The sequence below is a fragment of the Manis javanica genome, chromosome 1 (genome assembly GCF_040802235.1).
Source record: "Manis javanica isolate MJ-LG chromosome 1, MJ_LKY, whole genome shotgun sequence".
Lineage (NCBI taxonomy): Eukaryota > Metazoa > Chordata > Mammalia > Pholidota > Manidae > Manis > Manis javanica.
In genome coordinates this window covers 87,568,766-87,592,977 of record NC_133156.1, presented here as the reverse complement: position 1 = coordinate 87,592,977, position 24,212 = coordinate 87,568,766, and the positions used below count along the sequence as shown (strand labels likewise).

Sequence of the window (24,212 nt, the reverse complement as noted above, 5' to 3'; positions counted from 1 at the left end):
TTTTAAAAGAGGTAAATATTCTAAAGAAGAAATTCAGATGGCCAACAGAAAAGATGCTCCACATCACTTGTCATCAGAGAAATGCAAATTAAAACCACAATGAGATATCATCTCACACCAGTAAGGATGGCTACCATCCAAAAGACAAACAACAACAAATGGTGGCGAGGTTGTGGAGAAAGGGGAACCCTCCTACACTGCTGGTGGGAATGTAAATTAGTTCAACCATTGTGGAAAGCAGTATGGAGGTTCCTCAGAATGCTCAAAATAGAAATACCATTTGACCCAGGAATTACACTTCTAGGAATTTACCCCAAGAATGCAGCACTCTAGTTTGAAAAAGACAGATGCACCCCTATGTTTATCGCTGCACTATTTACAATAGCCAAGATATGGAAGCAACCTAAATGTCCATCAGTAGATGAATGGATAAAGAAGATGTGGTGCATATACACAATGGAATATTACTCAGCTATAAGAAAAAAACAGATCCTACCATTTGCAACAACATGGATGGAACTAGAGGGTATTATGCTCAATGAAATAAGCCAGGCGGAGAAAGACAAGTACCAAATGATTTCACTCATATGTGGAGTATAAGAACAAAAGAAAACTGAAGGAACAAAACAGCAGCAGAAGCACAGACCCAAGAATGGACTAACAGTTACCAAAGGGAAAGGGACTGGGGAGGACGGGTGGGAAGGGAGGGATAAGGGTGGGAAAAAAGAAAGGGGGCATTACGATTAACATGTATAGTGTGTGGGGGGCACAGGGAGGGCTGTGCAACACAGAGAAGACAAGTAGTGATTTTACAGCATCTTACTATGTTGATGGACAGTAACTGTGAACAGGTATGTGGGGGGGACTTGGTGAAGGGGGGAACCTAGTAAACATAATGTCCTTCATGTAATTGTAGATTAATGATACCAAAATAAAATTAATTAAAAAAAGAAGAGGTAAATATTTTCCTTACTCCTTCCAAATTCAGGAACCCCTACCAGTTGTGGTATTCCTTCCTGTCTTCACCTGTGTGCTCCTCTTTGGGTTGATCACACCTCCCAGATCTATATGGCTGTGTGATCTGTGACAGATAAAACCTGAAAACCAAAATCTTTGTTTTAATTTGCATCCTTCCTTGGAATAGGGAGACCTGAATCCCTGGAGTACATCACCATCCTTTTGCTGGATCACTTAAGTGCCCTGCCTCTGGAAATAACCAAAAACTGGTCCCATGCATCCAAAGTCAGCAGCTTGCAGTTCCCTTTGGAGTTGGTTTTTTGTTTTTTGTTTTTTCTGTGTGGTTTTTCCTTTCCTGGTAGATTATTGTAGTTCACTGTTACTTTTCCTTCTCTTGTTTTTTTTTTTTTTTTTGGCTTCACTTCCTCCTTCTATTGTTGTAGCTGTCTTTTTCCTCTCATCACTCTTCCTGTTGCCTTTCCAGTTGGGTGGGGCCCCCGTCCAACTCACTCACTGTCTGGCTTTTAGAGTCTCTTAGGTGCTAAGGGAGAACAATATTGTGTCAAACAGTCCTAATCCCTGGGGCATCAGAAGAAAGATCCCAGAAACTAAGTATCTCTAAAGTTTTCCTTTATTGATTTAATATTAGAATGAAGTCCAAAGATGCCAGGAAAAAAAATACTCATCCTGTTGGCCTCATAGCCCCTGACCATTCTGAACTCTGACAGCACCAACATCCACCGAAATCAAGCAATGAAATAAACTTTGGTTACTTTGCACAATAGAAATAAACTTGCAATATTCTATTAGTGAAGATCAATGTCTCCTGTCTTGAAAATAAACATCAGAGCTTGGCCTCAACATTTATGTAGCAGCAGGAGACCATTATTTTGTGGCAACCTTCGATTACATTGACATAAAGACAGATTTATTAAATTAATAAATACTACATGATTTGCAACCTTGCATATCCAGCCCTCACCACCACACCCTCCACAAGATAATCTTCTGAAACCCCTCATCCATATTTTTGACTCTATGATCTTTCTTACTTTTTTGTTATTTGTTAGTTTATAGATGGAAAATTTTAATTGGTTATGAAGAACAAAGTTAATAATGAGATAGATCATTGAATTAAATGTTAGAATGTTTCACTAGCATAGTATTTGAAGAGGAAGCATTTCAGATATGCTTTTCAAAGTTCTGGATGTGGCTAATGGCAAAAGCCAATGGTTCCTGCTGCCTCTTCCTTTAACTTTCAACCTCAGGGCTTTAGCTCTGGCTGTTCCCTCTATCTGGAATGCTCTTCCTTGTGCTCTTTGCATGGCTGGCTTTTTCTCACTACTCAAGTCTCCTGGAATGACATTTCAACAGAGAATTTTCTCTGAGTCCTTTTTAAATGGCTATACCCCTTTCAGCAGTCACTCTTCTTCCTATTGTTCTGCAGATAGCCACACATCACTATCTGAAATGTTTATGGTCTGAGTTACCTTATTGGCTTACACACTCCATGGGAGTAGTAGCCTTATTGTACCTCTTATGTCAGATCCCTGTTCCTCCCAGTGACACTCAGTAAACAAATAGTCCTTGAATCAGTGGCTGAGTGATTGAATGGATTACTCTAAAACAATCATACATGAATGACCTTAGATCCTAGCTGTCTTAGATATTTGCAAGGGACAGTCTTTACCACCCTCTATCCTCCTGCAGCCTGGGGCTCCTTATATGTTTAGAAACAATAGCGATTGGGCGGAGAGCATCAGCATGCCTTCAGATTTTAGGCTTCTACTCTTACTCCAATTTATTGTTCCAGCATCTAAACCAAATTAGCAGAATTTTGGAGAGCAGTACCTGAGAAATAGAAATATGTTCTCCTCTTTTCTATCACCACATACCTAACTTGCTTGGCATTCTAAGTGGCTTAATGTTGCTGACAATAAGAAAACAAGTAGCATCCAGTCAGCACATGAAGTTTTCAGTAATAAGCTTTCATCATGTCACTGCCCTACGCAGAAACCTCAATGCCTCCCCACTGCTTATAGGATAATGTCCTCTACCCTCAGGTTTTCCTCCAGTCTGATCCATTGGTACCTACAGCCTTCAGTACATAATAGTCACTTACACATGTCTGTCTCTTCCCTGAGTATATACTCCATGAAAATAGTCTGTCCATTCACAGACATTTCCAGTATACTTACATGTTGAAGACATTTCCCTGCTTTCAAGCCCCATGGTTCTGACCTCAGTTTATACCTTGCCTCTGGAAAGTGATTACTAGTGTTTCTAGAATTTTAGTCCCAGTAGCTAAAGTCTGAGAACCTGGATTTGAATTCTCTGCTCCACTAGTTAGGTGTAGGATCTTAGGCAAGTCACTTAATATTCCTGTGCCTCAGTTTTATCAACTGCAAACTGAGATAATGTTACTAACTACACATTAAAGTTATCATAGGGATTGAATGAGAAAATGCATATACTGGTTTAGAACAGAGCTTAGCATATCATATGTGCTTTGTGAATGTTTATGAATGTTTTCTTCCTCAGGAAAGCTGATCTTTGCCCTACATGATCTCTAAACATACACAAATATACGTGGCACATCTATCAACACTGCATAAATTGGTACATTCAGTTCCCATTGCCATGAGTGGCTTTCCCTACTCCTCTCCAGCTACTAACTCCTTAGAAAGCCATTCTTTGCTCTTATAATCTGTGTCATATATAACAATAGTTGCCTTTCTCTAGAACTTAACTTTCCTGTGTCTTGTCTCCCCAGTGAGATATAACTGTGAGGGTAATGCTCTGATTCTTAAGCACTGCCCAGGATGGCCCTACATTCATAACATGTCGCCACAAGCTCTTATCTGAAGGTAGTAACTGGAGAATGTAATGCCGAATTCAAGACTCATTATTGGTGACAGTTGATCACTGAGATGACATCACTTCAGATTTCACAGATTCAAGGGTAAAAATTAGAATTTTGATGTCATCTAGTCACATTTGTAATGAGGGAGTTTTCACAACATTCCTTATTCCAGTGAAGAAATTCTTTCTTATCTTTAACTGTTAATACAATGTAAAAAGTTTTCCTCATTGAATCAGCAATAGCAATGGGAAAAAAATTAGTCATCCTCCTCTTATAATAAGCCTACATGTACTTCAAGACAGTCATCAAGTAATCCTCTTCTCCCAAATGAACAATCAAAATATTTATTTGCATAGCTAATATCGCAAACGGTCTAGGCAAACAGACATTCTCTCTCCTGTGAATATTATTAGCTTGTAGTTCCTGGTATAGGCAACTACTCTGGGTGAAGTAAAAATACCTTCAGAGACTTCTGCTGGTCAATCAACACCTAAAATGTTTTTCTAAGCTACTCCTAGTAATTGGAACCTTTTAAGCATTATAGCAGTCTTATATTTCAATATAGTCTTATTTATAGTGTTAGTGGCAATGAGTATTCTGTGGGCATGGAGGACTATTACCTAGAGCTTCCTTGATGTTTGAGTAGTGCTTTGAAGAAAGAATAAGGCTCAGCTAAATTTAAAAAATTGTTTTTAATTTAAGAAAAGTGGAGAAGGGCAGTTCAACAAAGGGAGCAGCATGTACACAGGCAAAAGGAAAGAGACGATGTGCATCCCAGAAGCTGCAGGGGAATTGCCTGAGGTGGGGTGACTAGGAGATGAAACTGGAGAGAGAGTAAGCAGAGACGGATTCATGAAAAGTTTTGTATGAGTACCAGGAAAAAGACTAGGTTTTAAATCCCTGTAAGTCTTTGGAAGCGACTGAGGATTTTAAGCAAAAAAATGAACTGATCAGATTTGAAATTTAGAAAAATCACACTGAAAGTTGTGTGAAGGAGAGACAGAAGGGTAGGTAGAAGTAGGGAAGTGGAGGGGTTTTTACAAGGATACAAATTAATGGATGAAGGAAGGGCATAAGCTAGGTGCAGTAAGGGAGGGATGTGATCTGGACATGGAGAAAAATTAAGAGCTAGCACTGTTCTGTGTCCATTTCAGAAACTGCACAAAAATTATCTATTTGATCAACTTCTTGCAAGATTTATATTAATTAAATATCCATAGATACCACATAGACAAAGAGAGTTTACTGCTTATATTGCTTGTACAAGTTCTTTAACTGTAAATTAATTCATGTGATAGAGCCAATTTTATTTTTCCATGAGAATATGTCTTTTCAGTAACAGTGGAAGTTTATAGGGAAATCAGCATTGTACTTTCTTTAGGTTTCTATGTAAGAAGAGTTCCTACAATTCCCCCAACAAACAAAACTCCCCAAAGAAAAGCAAAATGAAAAATTACATCACAACCAAGCAAAAGGAAAATTATTTTTAGGAGATAGACAGGTAGGTGGATAGATAGATAGATGATAGATAGATAGATAGATAGATAGATAGATAGATAGATAGATAGATAGATAGATAGATAGATAGATAGATTCAGGACAAGATGACAAGAAACATCTCAAAATTCTGGCCTAGGTCATTCAGATCTTGACCAGAAGAGCCTCTAGATCTTATTCAGTTTGCCTACTGTCACAGGTTAAGGTTCTCTGAAAGCAGAGTTTGAGATGAATTTGGAATACAACATGTTCATTAGGGGTCAACTCTGTGAAAGGAAGAGGATGATGTTGGCTTGGACAGAAGGAGAAATCAACCCTGATGTAGGCCTGATGAAGCCTCTTCCAGTCCAGTGGAGACCTCTAGAGCAAATACAATGCATCAGAGTGTCCTGTGTCCTGCCAAAATGGTCTGGTCTTATACCCAATCTTGCTTATCAGATGTGAGCTGCCTCAGGATAGATATGATCTCTGGAGAGGTGGTTCTTAGCAGCTGAGGCAGACCCTGAAGATGTTGACACTCCCCACAGCTGGGTAGCATATTCTTCTTTGTAAGGGGATCTCTGTGTCTCCCATCCCTACAGACTGACATTTGGATGGAGCTCAAAGGCAGAACCAGGAGGTATTCTTGGCCTTGGTAGAACTAAATCTGTGTCACTCCAGCCACATGTCTATGTCTCCTACCCTTAGAAGGGTTCTTTCCAGAAATGCCAAAATGGTATTGAGAAAAGAAGACTTAAACACTGACTTTAAAACCATTTATTAATAAACCAGTGGGAATTAAAGCAGAAAAAAATAATATTGATGTGAGGATATTGTTCTCTTACCTTTGTATATTTGGAAATATATATATACATGGGAAATCACAGAATTAATAAACCATGCAAAGCAGTCATGTAGCTTCATAGAAGTAGAAGGAACATTAGAAAGTGGTCAAGAGCACTCTTCAGCTATAGGAGAACCCTGTGGTTTCCTTTCTTTATCCGGTCAGTTACAGCCTCACAACCTCAGATCTTTGCCAAAACATTTAAGTTCTCATTGTTTGAGTCACTAATAATTAAACAGCACTCATAACAGGAATAATATCATGTAGAAATTATGACACAGGGTACAGGATGGAAAGGAAAATAATCTTAAAAACCAATTGAATGACTAAAGAAGGAATGCTCATCAGAGTTTAGAATATCAGTTTTTTTCAATATCATGGCAGACAGCATGAAGGGCAGAAAATGGTGAAGATCTTTTATTATGACTCCTGTAACTTAGTATTATGTTCTGATTTCCTAAGTTCCTCATCTCTCACAATATATCCCTATGGTTAAAACTCACTAATTTAGATCCCATAAATTTGTAACATTTCATTAATACAGTTGTAGTGTGTCATTCTAGCTGAGAAAACATTTTATAATGTTTCTTTTCCCTGAAAAGAAAGGGCCTACTGATATTCTCCAAGCGTTATCTTCAAATTCTGGGTCCAGCTGTTATTTTACATAATGTCAAGGGTGGTCATGATCCATTGCCATGAGCCAGTAATGACTTATATTTTTAAAACGAATTGACCTCTCAAATACTGTTTTTTTCTGAAATTATGGAAATTATTTGGAAAATAATAAGGCAGCATTTACTTAAAAAAATCTGTTTTTCACTGATTTGGATGGGGTTTTCTGCTCCTCCTTCACACTATGAGGAGGTTCTTTCTAGAAAGATGGTCCCGTTGTGACCCCTAATCCTATGCATTCCTGCCTAGATGCTGTACTGTATATGAGGACTGCTGTCCATTCAACCCTAGGAAAAATTAGATGAGTGCAATAATACAGATGTGAAAACAAAGTGGAAATACAGGAGGAAAAGGGAGAAGAAAGCTCAGAAATAGGTAAATGATAATATCCAAACTAAATATAAATCCACATGTATCCCTCAAATATCTGAAGGGAAACCATGCCACAGCAGTTTCCCATAAACCCTTTGGTCTTTGAGTTTATTTATCAGAAGCTGTATTACTTATCTATGGAATATAATGCATTTACAAGTTATCATTTTAATAACTTCTTAAAATTCCAACATATCAAGTTAAATGCTTCGATTTTCAGTATACATATATGTCTGATGAATAATTACATTAGATAGCTTTGATTTTTTTTTTATTGCAAAGATGTTGGTCTTTGGCACTGCATCTATCACAGTTGCCACCGGAAGATCCCTGTGGTCCCAACCCCTTCATCTCAGTGGGTGGTGTTAGCACTAGAAACTAGATACCAGAGCCTCTGCCACTGTCCTCTCCCAGAGCCAGAAGCCTCCACTACTCCTTTTCCTAGAAAACGGATTCTGTGAGGCACCTACTTCCTCTCATTGTTCTCTTCCCAAACAATGTCTCCTACAAGGAAGACAGATTGGCAGAATCTAGATCACAGATTTGCATCCTTGCTATAAGAAGAGCTGGGAAAGTGCATTTTGGGACTTTTCAATGGGAAAGCAGAACTCAGACTCTGGTGAATTCCTCAAACATAGAAAGGGTGTTCAAAAGATGACAAATGGCCACAAAACCTAAGCATGAAAGGCAACCAAAGCTCAAAACGGTGTGCATCAAGTTACTGGCAGTGACTGTTAAATCTTCCCAGTCATGGAACCGGGGGAAATACTGGACATCCCAAGGGAGCTGGAAAGGAGTTATTTGAGTGCTTCTTGCTGACATCTTTCGCTGTGCTTCAGACCGTTCCAGATGGCAGGAAGTCCCTGCACAGGCCTCTGGCTGGGCCTTTCTCCAAGAGCTGACCCTCAGATACTGCACAGGGGCAAGCTGCCAGAGCAGCAGGCAAGACTCACCTCCACAGGCACAACCCGTTCTCCATAACGATTCGGAAATTTAACTGACACACAGTGGGGAAAAGAACATGTTTTCAAGCCTTGTTACTATGCATATGCTAATTATTAGATAGAGGGGAACATTATAATTGAGTTATGAAACAAGTAAATAAAAATAGAGTACCTGACAGAGAGCTTCTTTACATGACGTTTTTACAAAAGAATAAACAATGTGCTCTTTGTAGAGCTTAAAAAAAAAGAAACAGGGTTAGTTTTATTCTGTAAACTACAGTTTCTCGCTGTAACTAGACTAGTGCTTGTATTTGTTGACATCTTGATTTATAAAAACCTGAACAAGTTCAATTTTAATAATTCTTTTTGTTCAAGCAACACCAGAGAAGGGGGAAAAAAGATTGATGTCCCCCCTAAAAATGGCATATGCAAAAGCTTTAGTATTCTCTTTGTTCAACTCTGGGTCAGATTTCATGAAAAAGTAATTGAAATTCCTTTTGCTCTCCATTCTTCCATGCATGTATGGAGGCTTGTGTTCCTAATGAGCACCAAGAAGCTTCCTTCCACAGAACTTTATCTTTCAAAGGTGAAATAGCCTATTTCCCTCACTCTTCTCAATCTTGTTTCTGTTTGATTTTCTCCTCCTTCCTCATCTACAACAAAGAATGTGTGCTAATTAATTCACTGTTGGAAAATACAATCTAATGCCTAGAACTGGTAGCATGTGCTAAGTGGTCGAAGTAGAACCTAACACAGAGAAAGGGTACTTGGGTTCCGTTATCATTTTCAAACACTGAATCCTGTGGATTGTAGGTACAATATAGTGATTGTACCCATAACATGGCAGATATGTATTCAAATTAATGAATTTTTGGTGTAATATGCTTTGAGATTCTTTATTTAAAAAGAAAGATAACAAATAAAGATAGCAATATATAAATAAAGCAATTTGGAAAGAGTCCCACATAAGCCATGCTTACTTGTAAAATGTTACTCTTTTCACATCAAATGATAAAAGTGAAAAAAGAAAGGAATATCCAAAGTATAGTTTCTGGTAAGGGAAAGCAACCAGATAGTTTTTATTTTACTTATCTCTAAATTAGCTGCTGATTTGTGTCATCTACAGAGAAATTCCCCTCCCCCAAGTAGCCACCAAACCTAAATACATATGATTATGATAAGTCAGTACCTCTCCTTATGCATATTTGCCTATGTAATTCACCATCCTAGAATCATCTGCAACTTCTACCATTAAAGTAATAAACAATGGAGTTTACTTTAAAAATGCATTTGTCTGCACAGCATATTCACTTTCTCTTACAGGTTCCATTTTCAAGCAAATAGAGCAAAGAACAAAACCTTATTGGTGATCTAGGCCTTCCATACCATAATCTTCCAGATAAAAGATACTTTAACAGGTTACTCAGAGTCCCCCTTCTGTAAGTCAGTTATTGAAACAGAGAGATTGACTTTGCTCAATACTCAGAATGCTGTGAGATAATTTAATAGATCACTCCAGTCCTGGAACTGAGAGAGCCAAGAAATAGACTCATGTTGCTGCTGCTCATGGCCCAGTGACATGTTCTGCCCCATCACATGAGATGGACAATGGAGAAATGTCATAACTAATGTTCTCTGCTCTTTGGATAAACAAAACAGTTGTGGCATCACAGATGACGTTTTAAGCTTTGTCAACAGAGGCATACTCTCGGTTTTTGCCAATGGGAAAATTGGGACAAATACTAACTTTGGATCCAAAGTTCCCCAAAAATATGAGGATGGAATCTGCCCAACTGCATTGTTTCCAATTCAGTCAGACCCCACTTGAAGCCTAAATATGACAGTGACCTATTTTATCCTATTACCCAGTCTATTAAATGCTGGGTTTCTATTGCTCTCTCGATTACATCTTTGTGTTGGTCACTGCACTGTTCCTCCACCAGAGGGAAGATCTAGAGAGAGAGAGAAAAAGAAATTAAAATTTATGAATTACTCTTTATTACCAGTGTTGAGGAAAATCATTTGGATTGAAGTGTTTTGCACAAAACAATAATAATAAGGTTTGAAGATTATGTATGGGTTTGCATCCTTGTCTCTTCTGCAAAACCAAGTTAATTAAGAAATAATACAGTATTTTTATATCTACTTACTAAGCAAACCCTTACTCTTTTCAAATTACTTTCATCTTATCTCCTTAGATCCTCCTAAAATTCCTGTGAGATATGTTAAGCAGGTATTATTTATTTTTATTTTAACATCATCATTAATCACTCCATTTTATAGATAAAGAAATTGAGGGCAAAATGCTGGATGTTGCTCAGGAAAACCCAGCTAATAGTGGTAAAGCTGACATGGGATACCAGCTCTTCTGACCTCAGGTCCCAAATGCTTTCTACCTGGTCATCAGCCTCTGCTTTTTGGATAATCACAATTCTTATCTAGAAGGGTCTTATGTGTAACTATTCACTGCACAAACTGTGTATTCCAAAAATGCAGTTTTAGCATTTAGAATTCATTGTCCCACTAGGATAATAATGCCTATGTTCTGTAGACCCTGTGTCCATTCACAAGAACCTATGTATGTCTAAACCACAAGAGTTAAGTACGTTTCTTTAAGACAAAATATGTATCACCAAACAATATTCCCTCAAGAAAATTTTAAGGAAAAAAGTTCTAAGGCCAGAGAAGTTTGGGAAACACTGCATATCATATATCCCATTCAGATTCATAATGTTCATTTGCATATTAAAGGCTTTAAGAAGTTCTATAGGAAAGAAAACTGCTTAAAATGTTCCATTGAGAATTCATCAACCTTCTTTGACTTTGAAACTGTCCACTTGAGTAACAGATATTAACACCCAAAACTAGATTTCCCCAAAACACATTTTGGCAATTGCCGCTGTAGGAAAGTATGTTGAGTTGCAATCTGAGATGGTAACATCCCTGCTGCTTTGGGAGTTACCCTGAATGTAAGGCAGGTGCTGGTGATCATTCCTATGGTATCAGTCTGGAGCTAACATCAGTGATGGATGTTGAGAGATAAAGCACAGTCAGACATTGAAAGATAGAGCAGAACAATTAAGTGTAGGAATGATGCCTGGGAACACCGAATGAGGCCAGAATAATGGGGCTGGGTGAGAGTGACAAGAGAGCAGCTAACTTGGAGATTTGTGCTGCCTTCCTCTTTCTGCTTCCTCAAATCCTGCTACTGCAGACACTCCCCTAGACCAAACCAAGGGTAGGAAGCAGAGATGAAGCTGAGGGGAGTGGTAGACCTGAACGTTAATGGTTGCTCTGGAAGGAAAAGACAGAAGTGGGGCATGCCAAGCAACTGGAGTAAAGAGGATACTTGGTGGGAACAACTGGTTTCCAGTTGTCATGCTCAGGGAGAATGAAAGCCAAAGGCTGCCCTTACAGCCTATGTTGTCCAACAGTCAGATGACCATTCATACTGGGACTCTTTTGGAATGAAAAGAGCACGATTAATAACCATATGAGGCAGATATAAACTGGGTCTACCCTGCAAACCAAAATATGTTTTCACTGTATCCACTTGTTACTTTTTAAACTATGAACCATGGCATTCAGAAAAAAAGAAAAAGATAGATGATAGATAGAAAGAAAGAAATGTATGTGTTGATAGTGTGAATTTTAATGCGTTCCACTTTTAAGTAAATTGTTTAGACAAAAACGTTCTCATGACACCATTCAGCAAACATGTACTGAGCATGTGTGATGTGAAAAGCTCTGTGCCTAGCACTGTGGAGACCAATGCCCTCAGGGAGCCTCCAGTCAAGACAATGAATTAGGAGGTATATCAAGTGTCCAAGCTGCAAGTAAATTATCACAGATGGTCTAAGAGAGCTCAGAACAAAATCCTGGGGAAATTCTGAGGAAGGCTGACCTGAGGAAGCTTTGAAAATGTGGTGATGTTTGAACTGGGCCATGAAAGGAGAGCGGATGGTTACCAGGCCTGGTGTGCATGGAGTGGAGACAGAACTTTCCAGGTGACAAGGCAGCACCAGCCAAAGTAAAGAGGACATTTGGGGTACCAGTGGTCTGACTGAGCAAGAGTATAGGGCTTGTGAAGAGAAACAGTGGGAGAGGAAGTGGGAAAAGCAGGCTGGCACAAGCCTGCACAGGGACTTGAATGCCAACATAAATCAAGTAGAATTAATTATTAGGAAATAATCAAGAGCTTGGCTTGTACAGAAACAGTCTGGAGCAACCACCAAGTAGAATGTCCCCTCCTCACCACTTTGAGACTCTTGGGAAATTTGGGGGCCAGCTCTGTACTTTCACAAGGTGAACTCAAAAAGTTGAAGGACGTGGAAACTTTTGGGTTAGCTGCAAGTATTAAGAGTCTTAGAGAATTGAAATTGGGTAACCATATTAGTTTTCTATTGCTGCTGTAAAACATTACCACAAATTTAGTGGCTTCAAACAATAGGAATGTATTTTCTTATACAGTTCTGTGAGTTAGAATTCCAATATAAGTCTCAATGGGCTAAAATCAAGGTGTCATCAAGGCTACATTCTTCTCCAGAGGCTTGAGGGGAGGGTCTGTTTCCTTGCCTTTTCCAGTTTCTAGGGGCTGCTCACATCCCTCAGCTCATGGCCTGTCTCTGTCTTTAAGAACACTGGTGGGAGGTGGAGTCCTTCTCATGCGCATTACTCTACCTCCTTTTCTGCCTCTTCCTTAAACTTTTAAGTACCCTTGTGATTATATTGGGCCCACCTGAATAATACAGGAGAATCTCCCTATATATTGATTAGCAACCTTAATTCTCTTGCCATGCAAGGAACTCATTCACAGTTCCTGGGACTGTAACGTGGACATCTGTGGGGGTCATTATTCTGCTGACCTCAGTGACCCACCAGTTGGGATCAGCTGTGATTTTGTCCCTTTCCCTACTCCCCTGTGCCCCAGGCAAGAGTAAATGGCTTATCCTTTATTCCTCAAGGCATCTCTAATACTCAATGTTGTGTATAATGAACTTTTATGAAGATTTATGGATTGTAAAAGGTGATCACAGTACAATATAGAAAAACACTTAAATTCAAATATAAAACTTTGTGTCTAAAGTTTTCAGCCACATGGAGTTTCTTTTTAGCCATTTTTGCCTCTGGTCTGCCCACTCTCCCTACCTCCTGGGACCTTTTTCCCCATATTCTCTCTTCTGTAGGTCTTGGGCCTGCTAAAATACCTTCCTCCCAATTCTCACTGGAAATGGAAAACTCCTATTACTTTATTATTTAAAGCAATTTGGCTTGTTTTTTCTCTGCCTTCCTCATCCAGGATATGTCCCCAACCTTTTCCTTTATTACCAAAAGGATCCATTATCATCTTTTGAAACAAATTCTGAATCTGCAGTCCATCTTAATTCTTTTTAATAGTAATAATTGTCTTCTCCCTACATGCTATTAGAAAAGACTTTAATACCAGTTTTAGAAAGAACACTCCCTTTCTTTATAAGTGGGCTATCGCCTGCATTTCAGGGACTAACTGGACAATGGTTTACAAAGAATGAAACCAGCTGACATTCTATCACCTAGGATGGTGAAGTCACCTGACTCTAGGAACCAGAAGACCTGGGTAACTGTTCTGGTTGTGCCTCAAATGGCCGGTGACTTTGGGCAAGTCTCAGCCCCTCTGAATCACCATTTTGTCCCATGTAAAACAGGAAAGTTAAATGACATGTTCTTTGAGTTCCAAAATTCTGTAAATACCTCATTGAATTAGTGGAGTTTATGTTTGTAGCCTAGGGAGTTAATTTGACATAATAAGCAGTTGGAAGCCAACCAGTGTCACCAGAGCTTTTGGGACTCCCAGAAATTCTACTACTGTAATGTCTGGATTAATCATCTGGGATTAAATTAAATTGGGAGACCCTAAGGTTTTTCTTTTCTTTTTGAAAGGGCTGCTGGGATGGTAGCTAACCTGTGCAAGTTGCAATGATGGACTGAAAAGAAAAATATGACAAGAATCGGTATTTTTTGAGGAAGATTAATCTAGCAGCTAGGTATGGGGTGGAAAAAAATAGGGGGTGATAGGCAGCAGGAAAACCAATTAAGGGCCTGTTTTAAAAGTTCAGGTGTAATAAAAATGTAACAGGATGTTGGATGGGACTTTTCCTGTTGTCTCAGGGTTTCTGCTGAAGTGGCTGGCTGAGGACAATAGGCAATGGGATGCCACACATTCTGAAGACAGCTGCTAAACGCATCCATGCAGGATTACTGGTTCTTTGACTGGCCAGTCTATCATGCTACCATCCTACTCAAAAGAAGTTAGTGAATCATTAAAGAAAAGAATCTGGGAGGCAAAAGTGGAAAGTGTTGTGGATTTTCTCTTTTCTCAAATCACATGTTCTCTGGGCTTTGGGGAGCAGAGATGCTGATGTCTAACTCTTACCTGGAGGTGGCCAGGGACAGAGAGAACAACCAAGAGCCTACTCTTCCAGAATTTGACTGGAAAAGGGGAGTGAATTTCTTCTAAACCAATAGATAACCCAGAAAGTGGCTGGTTTCCAGGGCTGCATGCTGAGCCAGAGTAACACTTTTCCAGGAGAGCAAAATGATGCTTGGCATTCTTGACAAGAGGTGGGTGGAGAGGTGAGAGTTGTAGAACCTACAGAAATGCTCCAAGAAAGAAAGGGCCAGCATTGGACAGTGGCTAGGACCGAGGCCCTTTGCGAGAGTACATGGAAAGTCATCTGAGAGAGAAGTACAAGGAGCAGCAGCTACCATCTCCTCTGCCCCCTCCATCCCCTTCACCACCTCTGGCCCCCACTGCACACTCTCCTGAAGGAGGCCAAAGCATATGACAGAGAAGGTAGAGCAAGGAAGGCCAGGAAACGGACCCTATGTAGCTTCCGCCACCGCCCTCTGGGCTCCCAGGCCAGGCCTGAGGCCGGGAGACAGGAGGCGCTTTAACCTGGATAGAAAACAGAAGTGATTGAGATTGGGTGAGACTTTTTAAATTGTCTTTGAAAATGAGACTTTGTCTAATACCCTAAAGTAACAGGAAAATACACAGAATCTGCCTGAGGTATCCTCCAGGGGCAGGAAAGGGAGATAAGACAAAACATGTTTGAAGGCAGTGAAATTTAAAAATAAAGCATTTTTCTGTTCGTAGCACCCAGCTCCTATGATAGATTGGAATGACAGCAATGATAAACAATAATGATAATAAGAGCAATAATAACAACCACTTGCTAAATGTTGGCACAGTGTGCCAGACTCCCTTAGGTGCTAAGAGACATTTTTTTTTAATCTTCACAGTTTCATAAGGTAGATACGATTGAATTTATCCCCACTTAAGAGATGTTAAAACTGAAGTTTAGGTTAAATAATTTGCTACAGAATACAATAACAAGTAGCTGATTTCAGACCCCACAATCCATTTAGGGCTAGAATAGGGTAGAAGTTATAAAAGAGGGAAAAGGCAAGGAATTAATGAACAAAATACCTGTTTATTATGATTCTAACCCAAGAATGGATGACATGATTGATAAAAAGCAATGATACAATTTATGTACATGGATAGCACTTCAATTATCATATAACCCACAAATAGCCTTTATTGCTAAACATAAAACTAGTAAATGTATATCTTAAATAACTGTCATTTAGTGAGTTGTTTTGTTTTGTTTGTTTCTGTTTTTTAGGAGATGTTGCCTGGTCATTTTGAAATAGTTTTCTGGAATACAATTAATACATTTATTCATCATTTATGTCACATAGATGTTTTATTATACCTAATGTTTGATGGAAATAACAGAGTGCATGTTCAGTGTTTTAGCAGTGATATAGATGCCTAAAACAGACATCTAAATCCAGAATAACCTCTGTACTGTGAACTTGTTGAGGCAGGCATCTTACCATACTGATCACTGTACTCTATCCTTCACATTCAGGAGATAAGACCTGGCACGTAGATGCTCATCACTCTAGAAAGAGCTACCAGGTTCTAAGCACTGCGGTGAGTGTTGTATGTATATGAGAGGGCAAACCTCTTTATAGTGTGTCTTCACAATCCTTGCCACACCCCCTCTTCCATCTAGAAAGAATTGTCTTTTGTTCTGCTGTTTGCATTCTCTGCCCTGTGAATGGCATTAGACCTTTGCCGGATTCCTGGACATCTGTGACACAGAACTGAGAGACTGGGAGCTTACAAACAGTACCTCCTTCATTGTGCCCTGAGAAACCCAAGTAAAGGATATGATTTACTTCTACCTGGTTTCAGCATCTTTTTCTTCTCCAAGTTAGGAACATGGGGGCCCAGACTACATACATATTAGTTTTAATCCTTAAACACCCTGCCAATGAGGCATTCTTGTCTTACATTTTCTGGTGAAGAAAGAGCCTTGAAGCAGGTAAGTGATTCTCTCAGGGCTCCACAAGGAAAGCTAGGATTTGAATCCAGCTCTGCTGGGCCTCACACCTGCTCTCTTTCCACGACATCACATTACGCCCCCATAACCATCTGTTGAACTGAACTGAGTCAAAAGGCTTCCCTTGTGAGGGCCCTCTATTTGTTCTGATATCATACGTAAATGGGAAAGGCTTATTTCTGATATTTGATTCAGAAGAGAAAAGCTTAACTCTTAGCTTGGAAAGCAGGCCTGCTTGCTGTACTAAGCTTGCCTGTGGGCTTGATGGTTCATTTTGAAATCCAATCACTCTGCACCCAGGAAATGGCATTGTTTACCACAAAAATCCAACTAAAGCTGCTGCTAACATTGCTCTGTGGCCATTCATGTTTCTGGAAATCCATTTTCTGGCCAGGTAGCTGCTTAATGCAAAGAAGTAAGAAGTACAATGTTTCTTTGAACTGCCAACCAAGCTACCCTAGACCTTTCAATGGCCAAGTAGTAAACAAAATGGTATGCACTTGTTTTGGTAAATTATCATTTTAAATGTCTTGAAATAATGTTCCCATCCTCTGTTGCCATAGAAACTGTTATAAAATTTCTTATAAATGCTTCAGAAATAGAACTACCTACCCCCATGGAAATAGATAGTGGGTTCAATAGACCTCCAAGGAAATAAATGACTGCTTGACGGAAAATAATGTAACCCCATAAAAGAAGTCTCTTTATGATCTAAGTCCCAATGGACAAGCTAACTATATGAATAGGTAGGGAGAGAAAGGGTCCACAAGTAGTGGGAGGTGGTTTAGGAATAGTTTGCAGATACTACTTTCCAAAGTTGCATAAACTTTCTCTCTTGTTGAGGGAACATTCCATTGAGGCATTAACCTGGAAGTGATTTCATCTATATTCAGAGAGTACATGCTACAGAGCCATTATAGACCAGACAGAAGTTGTATAAAAATGATTTGACAAAAAGAAATAGCCAGTCTGCTATGCCAAAATTCAGAGTGCTCATCGTCAAGGTGAATCATATTCCATTCCAAAATGTCAAGTAGATTTAGTCATTTTAATCTTTTTATTAGGTTAAAACTTGACACCTTTATAAAAGCTAAAGGAAATGACTGGAGTGTAGGCTTAGTGCTGATAAATTATATGATCTTGGGCAAGTTGCTTGGCATCTCTAAGCCTCAGTTTCTCTATCTATAAATTGAAGGTGGATCTTATATTTATGGCAGGATTAAGTAGAATAACCCACACAAAGCGCTCAACACTGTCTTCAGCACCCAATTATAAGTGTTAGAAATTATTACTTATCAACAGAAATAATAAATGTAATAACTGATAATAAGTTTGTTCAGGTCATCAATATGTTGTTTATTTTTGCACTCTCTTTCCCTTGAAACCATAGACAATATCTTCTTTGAATGTGAAAAGAGTGTGCTGAGGGATAAAGAAAACCCTGATCTTAAGGCAGAGTCGTTGCAATTTCTGCACAACTCTGACCCTTCTGGTATTGGTGGATCCGGAAGCTTCCAAGTGCCATGGGCGTCCTTCTTGCAGTATTTCCTCCTGATACTTGAAAAGAAAGTCTGTTTTCATAAGACCTTGGGCCTGATTTCCAGTGGGAAAAGGGCTGAAGAAATTTGGCTTCGTTTCCAAGTATCTTTGCACTTTTCCCAATTGCACAGAACCTCCAAGCTTCCCCAGAGTACCTTGTTTCAATGACATGGAATCTTTCAAAGGGAATGTAATAATTCCACAGAGAACTTAGCATTTCTGACAGCTTACCTCCCACTGTCGTCAGTGCTTCATAAATTATGCTGCCTCTGAATGTGAGCTGGGCAGCACCATATTCCTGGCCCCTCGTGATTCATGGTTTCTCTTAACTATGTCAGTGCCTTGTCAGCAAAGCTGTTCCTTTTCCACAGAATGTGATGTGATCCACTTCTTGGAGGGCAGCTTACTAATTATGTACTGATTTGATATACTGTTTTTTTTTCTTACATTTTCAAGGTAACTAATAACTATTAACTTTAGGAATTACTTCCAAATTCAGAGAGCATTACCATTTAATTAACAATCTACTCTCTGCAATACACTGTGACCTGAGAAGCTTCTCTAATGGTAATACGCTGTTATCATTAAAATTAACTAACAAACCAGAAGAATGGTGCTGTTCAGGTCAGATATGGAAAGACCATAATTAAAAGAAAGTGAAACTAAAAACAAGTATGAGACCAAAAGATTAACACAGCTGGAGGGCCACTGTGCCAGCTTCCCCGTTTTGCACTGCCAAAGCAGCTCCTTCCTGACCTGTGTGTGGCTCCCCAGGAATTCCAAACCTCAGCCCTCCTTGAGCACAGGTCTGAACTAATTTGCTGAGTGGTTTATTAATGGAGCTCACAGAAAATAGGATGAGAAGTTCCTGAAAATGACTTGTGTCCAAAGTACCTTCTGTTTCTACTATCTTACATGTAAGAATAAAAATCCATTCTTGTGAGTGTCTTATCTTCCCCCAGCCTCCAGTACTTTCCAGAAGTCTTCCCAGTGGCACAGGCTTTTCCCGATTTAGGAATATCTGCTCGCTCAGGGGGACGTGATAGAAGTTGTAATGTGGAGGCCTTCCCGGGGTTTCCCTTGCTCCATCTTCTCAGGGTTCTGCCATTGCAAGGATGCTTCTTTGGGCTTAGGGAATGCAGAATTGGGAGAAAGGGGGTGGGGAGGTAGGTAGGGTGGAGAAGAAGAAAAAAAGCCCATAGGATATGGCTAGAAAAAAAGTTTTATGGGATTCAGAGAAGAGAATTCTAGAAAAGCTATAGGATGAAGCCAATGCAAGAACTAAAGGAGATTTAAACAAAAATAATTCTGTGGACTATGTGTTGACAGCATGGTGTTTGAGACAGGCAAGTATTTACATTATTTTGAGGTTGCCTTTTAGTTGCTGGGACATGTTTCTTGGATAACATGACAACCCTGAAATTGGACCTCCTGTATTTCAGCCTCAGTAGATTTATTTGGGAAGGATTAATACAGATCAACTGCTGCTACTACTCAGTTCTACTGCCAGAGCCTGCTTGGCTTCTGAAGCTTGCACACAGACCCCAGAGTCATTGCTGGTACAGGACTCCTTAAGCCAACTTCAGTAGCCTGCGCTTCCTAAGTCTTCTTCACCCTCGTCCACCAACTCCCTCCTGTGTCTCCCTCTTTATACAGCTTAGGGAGACCCAGAGCTTATAGGGAATTAAGGATCCTGTTCCCTTAAAAGAGTATATAAATAAGCTCAGGTCAGGCTTTTAACTCTAAAAGCCATTATGGGTTAAGTAGAGTTTGTTTATTTGTTTTTGGCCTCAATTGATAATCTGTCATTTAAATATTATTAACATAGACAAATCAATGTGTGTCTAGGTTTGCTTTTAAGTGCTGCTTGGTTATACTGGTGTTGGTTTGATTTAATTTTTATGTTTACAAGACAGACTCACTATTTATATTTTTTAAATATGTGTATGTAGGTATGCATATAGACAAGACCATTATATATGAAGCAAGATGCTAATAATAATTAACTTTGGGCAGTCATATTAAACTGATTATTTCTTCTCTCTATACTTCTATTTTCCACAATGAGGGTTTTTCTTTTTTTTATTTAAAGCAAATAGGGTTGGGAAATGGAATTTATTATAGTATGCTAGAACACTGTGAATATTTAGGGTTAATTTAATAAAAGAAGTACAAGACTTCTGTGCTGAAAAAATACACAATACTGCTGAGAGAACTGAAAACACACCTAATAGATAGAGATAAACATGTCCATGGATTGATACACTCAGTATTGTCAAGATGTCAGTTCTCCCCAAAGTGATCTATAGATTCAGTACAACCTCAGTCAAAATCCCAAGAGGCTTTTTTTGTAGAAATTGACAAACTAATTCTAAAATATATGTGGAAAACCAAAGAACCCAAAATAGCAAAAGCAATTCTGAAAAAAAAAAAAGAACAAAGTTGGAAAACTTACTCTACTTGAGTTTTATTTTAAGATTTAATTATAAAGCTGTGATAATCAAAATGGAGTAGTATTGACCAAAGGATGGACAGATAAATCAATGGAACACAGTAAAGAAATCCAGAAATAGACTCACATTTATAGGGTCAAATGATTTTCAACAAAGGTATTAAAGAAATTCAATAGGATTGAAAGAATGATTTTGTTCAGCAAATGGTTCTGAGACAATTGGATACCTATATGTGTGCAAAGGTGAAACTCAACTCCTATCTCACATCATACACAAAAAATTAATTAGAGGTGTATCATCACTTAAATACAAAAGCTAAAATTATCAAGTGTTTAGAATATACAGGGGAGAATCTTTGTGTTAACAGGTAAGCAAAGCTTTCTTAGACTGGACAGAGAAAGCACTAATCATTAAAGGAAAATAGTGATAAATTGCACTTTATCGAAGTATAAAAAAATCTTTATCAAAAGACACTGTTAAGAATATAAATAGACATCCTACAGAGCAGAAGAAAACATTCACAACACATGCATTTGGCAAAAGACATATCCAGAACACATAAAGCGCACTACCTACAGCTTAATAATAAAAGCAAACAACACACAATTCTTTAAGAATTGGCAAAAGACTTGGACACGTGACAAAAGAAAACTTATAAACAGCCATTAAGCACATTAAAATATGCTCATCATTATTAATCATCAAATGCCAATTAAAATCATTGATATACCACTATTCATTCATTAAAATGACTTAAAATTTAAGGAGTAGCTGGTATTCTCATTACTGCGGGTTAGAATGTAGAATGGTATAGTCACTTGAATGGTGTTTTTTATTCATTTAAATATATACCTGCTCTACGATCCAGCAATTCTACTCCTAAGTGTTTATCCAAGGGAAAGTTTTAAAAATACGTTCACAAAAGATTTATGCTATATTCATAGCAGCTTATTCATTATAGCCAAAAATCTGGAAACAGATAGAGTACCCTAGCTACCTGTCTGTTGTCATTTTACATGAATTACCTTGCCCTTACACCCTTTCACTTACACTCTCAGAACACACTGATGTCTCCCACATTCATGCCTCTGAACAGTGCAATTCCATCTGCCCAGAATTCCCCTCCCTTTACTCCTGTTCTCCTAGTCCATCTCCCCAGGATTAGCCCAGTCTCTGAGTTGCCTTCCTTTGCTCCTCTTTGCAGTTCTTAAGCTTGCTTTCCCTTAGGGTCCTGGAATGACCATGCCCCATTATAATCTTTCTTGTGCATGTTCATCTTCTCACTAACTCACAAGCTTCTATCTGTATATATTCTTAGCATTACATCTAGCACATAGTAGGTACTAAAGAAAATATGTTAAGCATATGCCAGAGTCTCACTTATTTTGCATCTGATACTGAAATTTATTTCCAAATGCAGGTGAGCTTCATAATAATGTTGCCCACTGAATACTTTACTCCTAAGCAGTGCCTGTGAGAAAGTTAAATAAATACTACTGCGATGATATCAGTCAATGTTTGTACTGTGCCAATTACCACAAGTTCTCACTGTCTTTTACCAGTTGCTCTTAGTCTTTTCAATTCTTTAATGATATAAATGGTAGTGGAAGATTCTTAAGAAGATGAGACTCTAAAAGTGTGTTTTTTGCTTTATACAGTTGCCTTGGCATGTAGATTCTTGTTACTGAAAACCTATGTATGTCCAACAGAAATATCTTCTTTACAGAGCAAACAGTTTTCAAAAAGAGGTGTTTTCTTTGTTGTGGGGGGCTGTCCTGTGCATTGTATGGTGTTCAGTGGTATCCCTAGCTTCTACCCATGGGAAGCCAGAAACATCCCAAACTGTGGCAACCAAAAATGTCTTCAGGCATTGCCAAATATCCCTTGAGACATATAATCACCCCTATATGACAACTACTACAGTGTAGGTTAAGAGAAGTGTCCATGAAATCAGATAGATTTTGGTTCCCTTTCATACTCTGTCCTCCAGGGGTCCAGGGTAGCTATTACCCCTTTATGTTCAGTTTCTTCATGTGTAAGATGTGAATTGTAGAGGCAATTATGAAAGAACTTTAATGCACCCCAAGATTACTGAATGTCTTCGGTTGAGAACAAGGCATATACATCCAGCACATGCTTCTAAGTTGTCTGATTCTATGAGATCTCTCACCTTTCATTGTCTTTGAGCTATTTCATAATTCTGTAACTTGTAAAAAAATTGATAAAAATGTTATTCTTGATGATAAAAGTCCAAATTGTGTCTGGTGGAGTGCAATCAATTATTTGCCTGAGGATATTAGCACATTTTTCCTCCTTTTGCCTCTATCTTAAAATTCATTCAACAGGCCCTATGTATGTGCTGTATCGTGAATTCTCCTTTGAACCCATTATAACATCTTAGTGGTGTCTTATTAATTAATGAATTAAATGAAATATTTGACCTGTGTTAAAAAGCAACAACCATCATCCACTCATTCTTTTAAAGATAAAAAAATGAGAGACTTGCCCAAGACCTCCAGAGCACAGGTTTTTAATATGCAAGCTACTCTAGCTAAACCATTCCTCTTCTGATTCCTAGTTACTCTTACAGTTTATGTACACATTAATCAAATAAATGAGGAGGATAAAGTAAGTGTTTTGGAAGCAATGGGATGGTCAACAGTGCTACTTAGAGTCTCTGGATTCCTTGTTTTCACTGTAGATATTTACTACTTCAAATGTAATCTATGATGCATTATGCCTAATCAAGTTGTTGACAAGATCTAGAAAAGGATCTCTGACCTCTACTATAGAAACAACTGCCTCATCATTTGTAAAAACAAAATATACTTCATATGTTAATTGGTAGGAGTCATATTTCCTATAAAAGTCATTATTTATAGAAACCAGTTTTATTGTTAACAATCCCAGTGTTTTATTTCAACTTACTGAAATGAAGTGTTCCAACATGAACCCATAGCTGAAAGGGTTTCAGAAGTATGGACCATTTACGGGAACTGCAAGGCACTGTCCAGAGACCTAGGAGAAACTGACCTTGGTTCTGTCCAGCTCTATGCTCCCTAACTTGTAGGTGACCTTGGGGAAGATCTTGAATCTTCCTGAATATCCCCGATTACTGTCAGGTGCAAGATTCTAGTACGTTGTCATTCTTTCTTTATGATTGTTTTCTTGAGTACCAAGTAGAATCAATATTTTTCTGGGAGAACACAAGTACAGAAAGAATGTGTTGATGTTTCCTAAGCATCCACTCCTCTCAGGTTATGATTCCTTCCGCTGCTTCTGACTAGGCCCGCCTGCCCCTCTTAGGTCCAGTCACAGGGCTGCCACGCGAGAACCGGTGCTCAGGCTGTGGCTCCTCCTCAGGAACAGCCAGAGCCAGTCGCGTTATCCTGTGCCTCTCACCCAATGCGGTGGGTCTCTTTGAGAACACTGCAATGAAATCTTTCTTCATCACTGTGGACAAAGAGATTTTTATTGTTGGGGTGCCCCATTATTTTCAAGCCCAGGGATTCCACCTTTATTGTTCCCCTTTCCTCCAATTCTCTGTCCACCATCTGCTTGTCTTTCGCGGTTGCATGTTTCTTCTTTTAGTGTAGAGGGCTAGGTCAGCAGCTGCAAGAGAACTTGATTAGTGCCTGGCCTCTGTAGATGCATTTCCCTGACAGCATCGATCCTGGGCGGTTTCGCTTTGCAGGCAGC

General features: G+C 38.9%; 1 long non-coding RNA gene across 3 annotated transcripts in view; it reads left to right on the top strand.

The window, feature by feature from the left end:
* The window catches only part of LOC108384382 (uncharacterized), a 102,717-nt gene that overhangs the window by 6,708 nt on the left and 71,797 nt on the right, over positions 1-24,212 (top strand). The window contains exon 4 of one of the 3 annotated variants that reach the window (XR_005056361.2): positions 10-673. The exons of the other annotated variants lie outside the window; for them this stretch is intronic. This is a non-coding gene — a long non-coding RNA (uncharacterized lncRNA). Of the gene's footprint in view, positions 1-9; positions 674-24,212 lie in introns of those variants that run through there. 3 annotated transcript variants of the gene reach the window in all.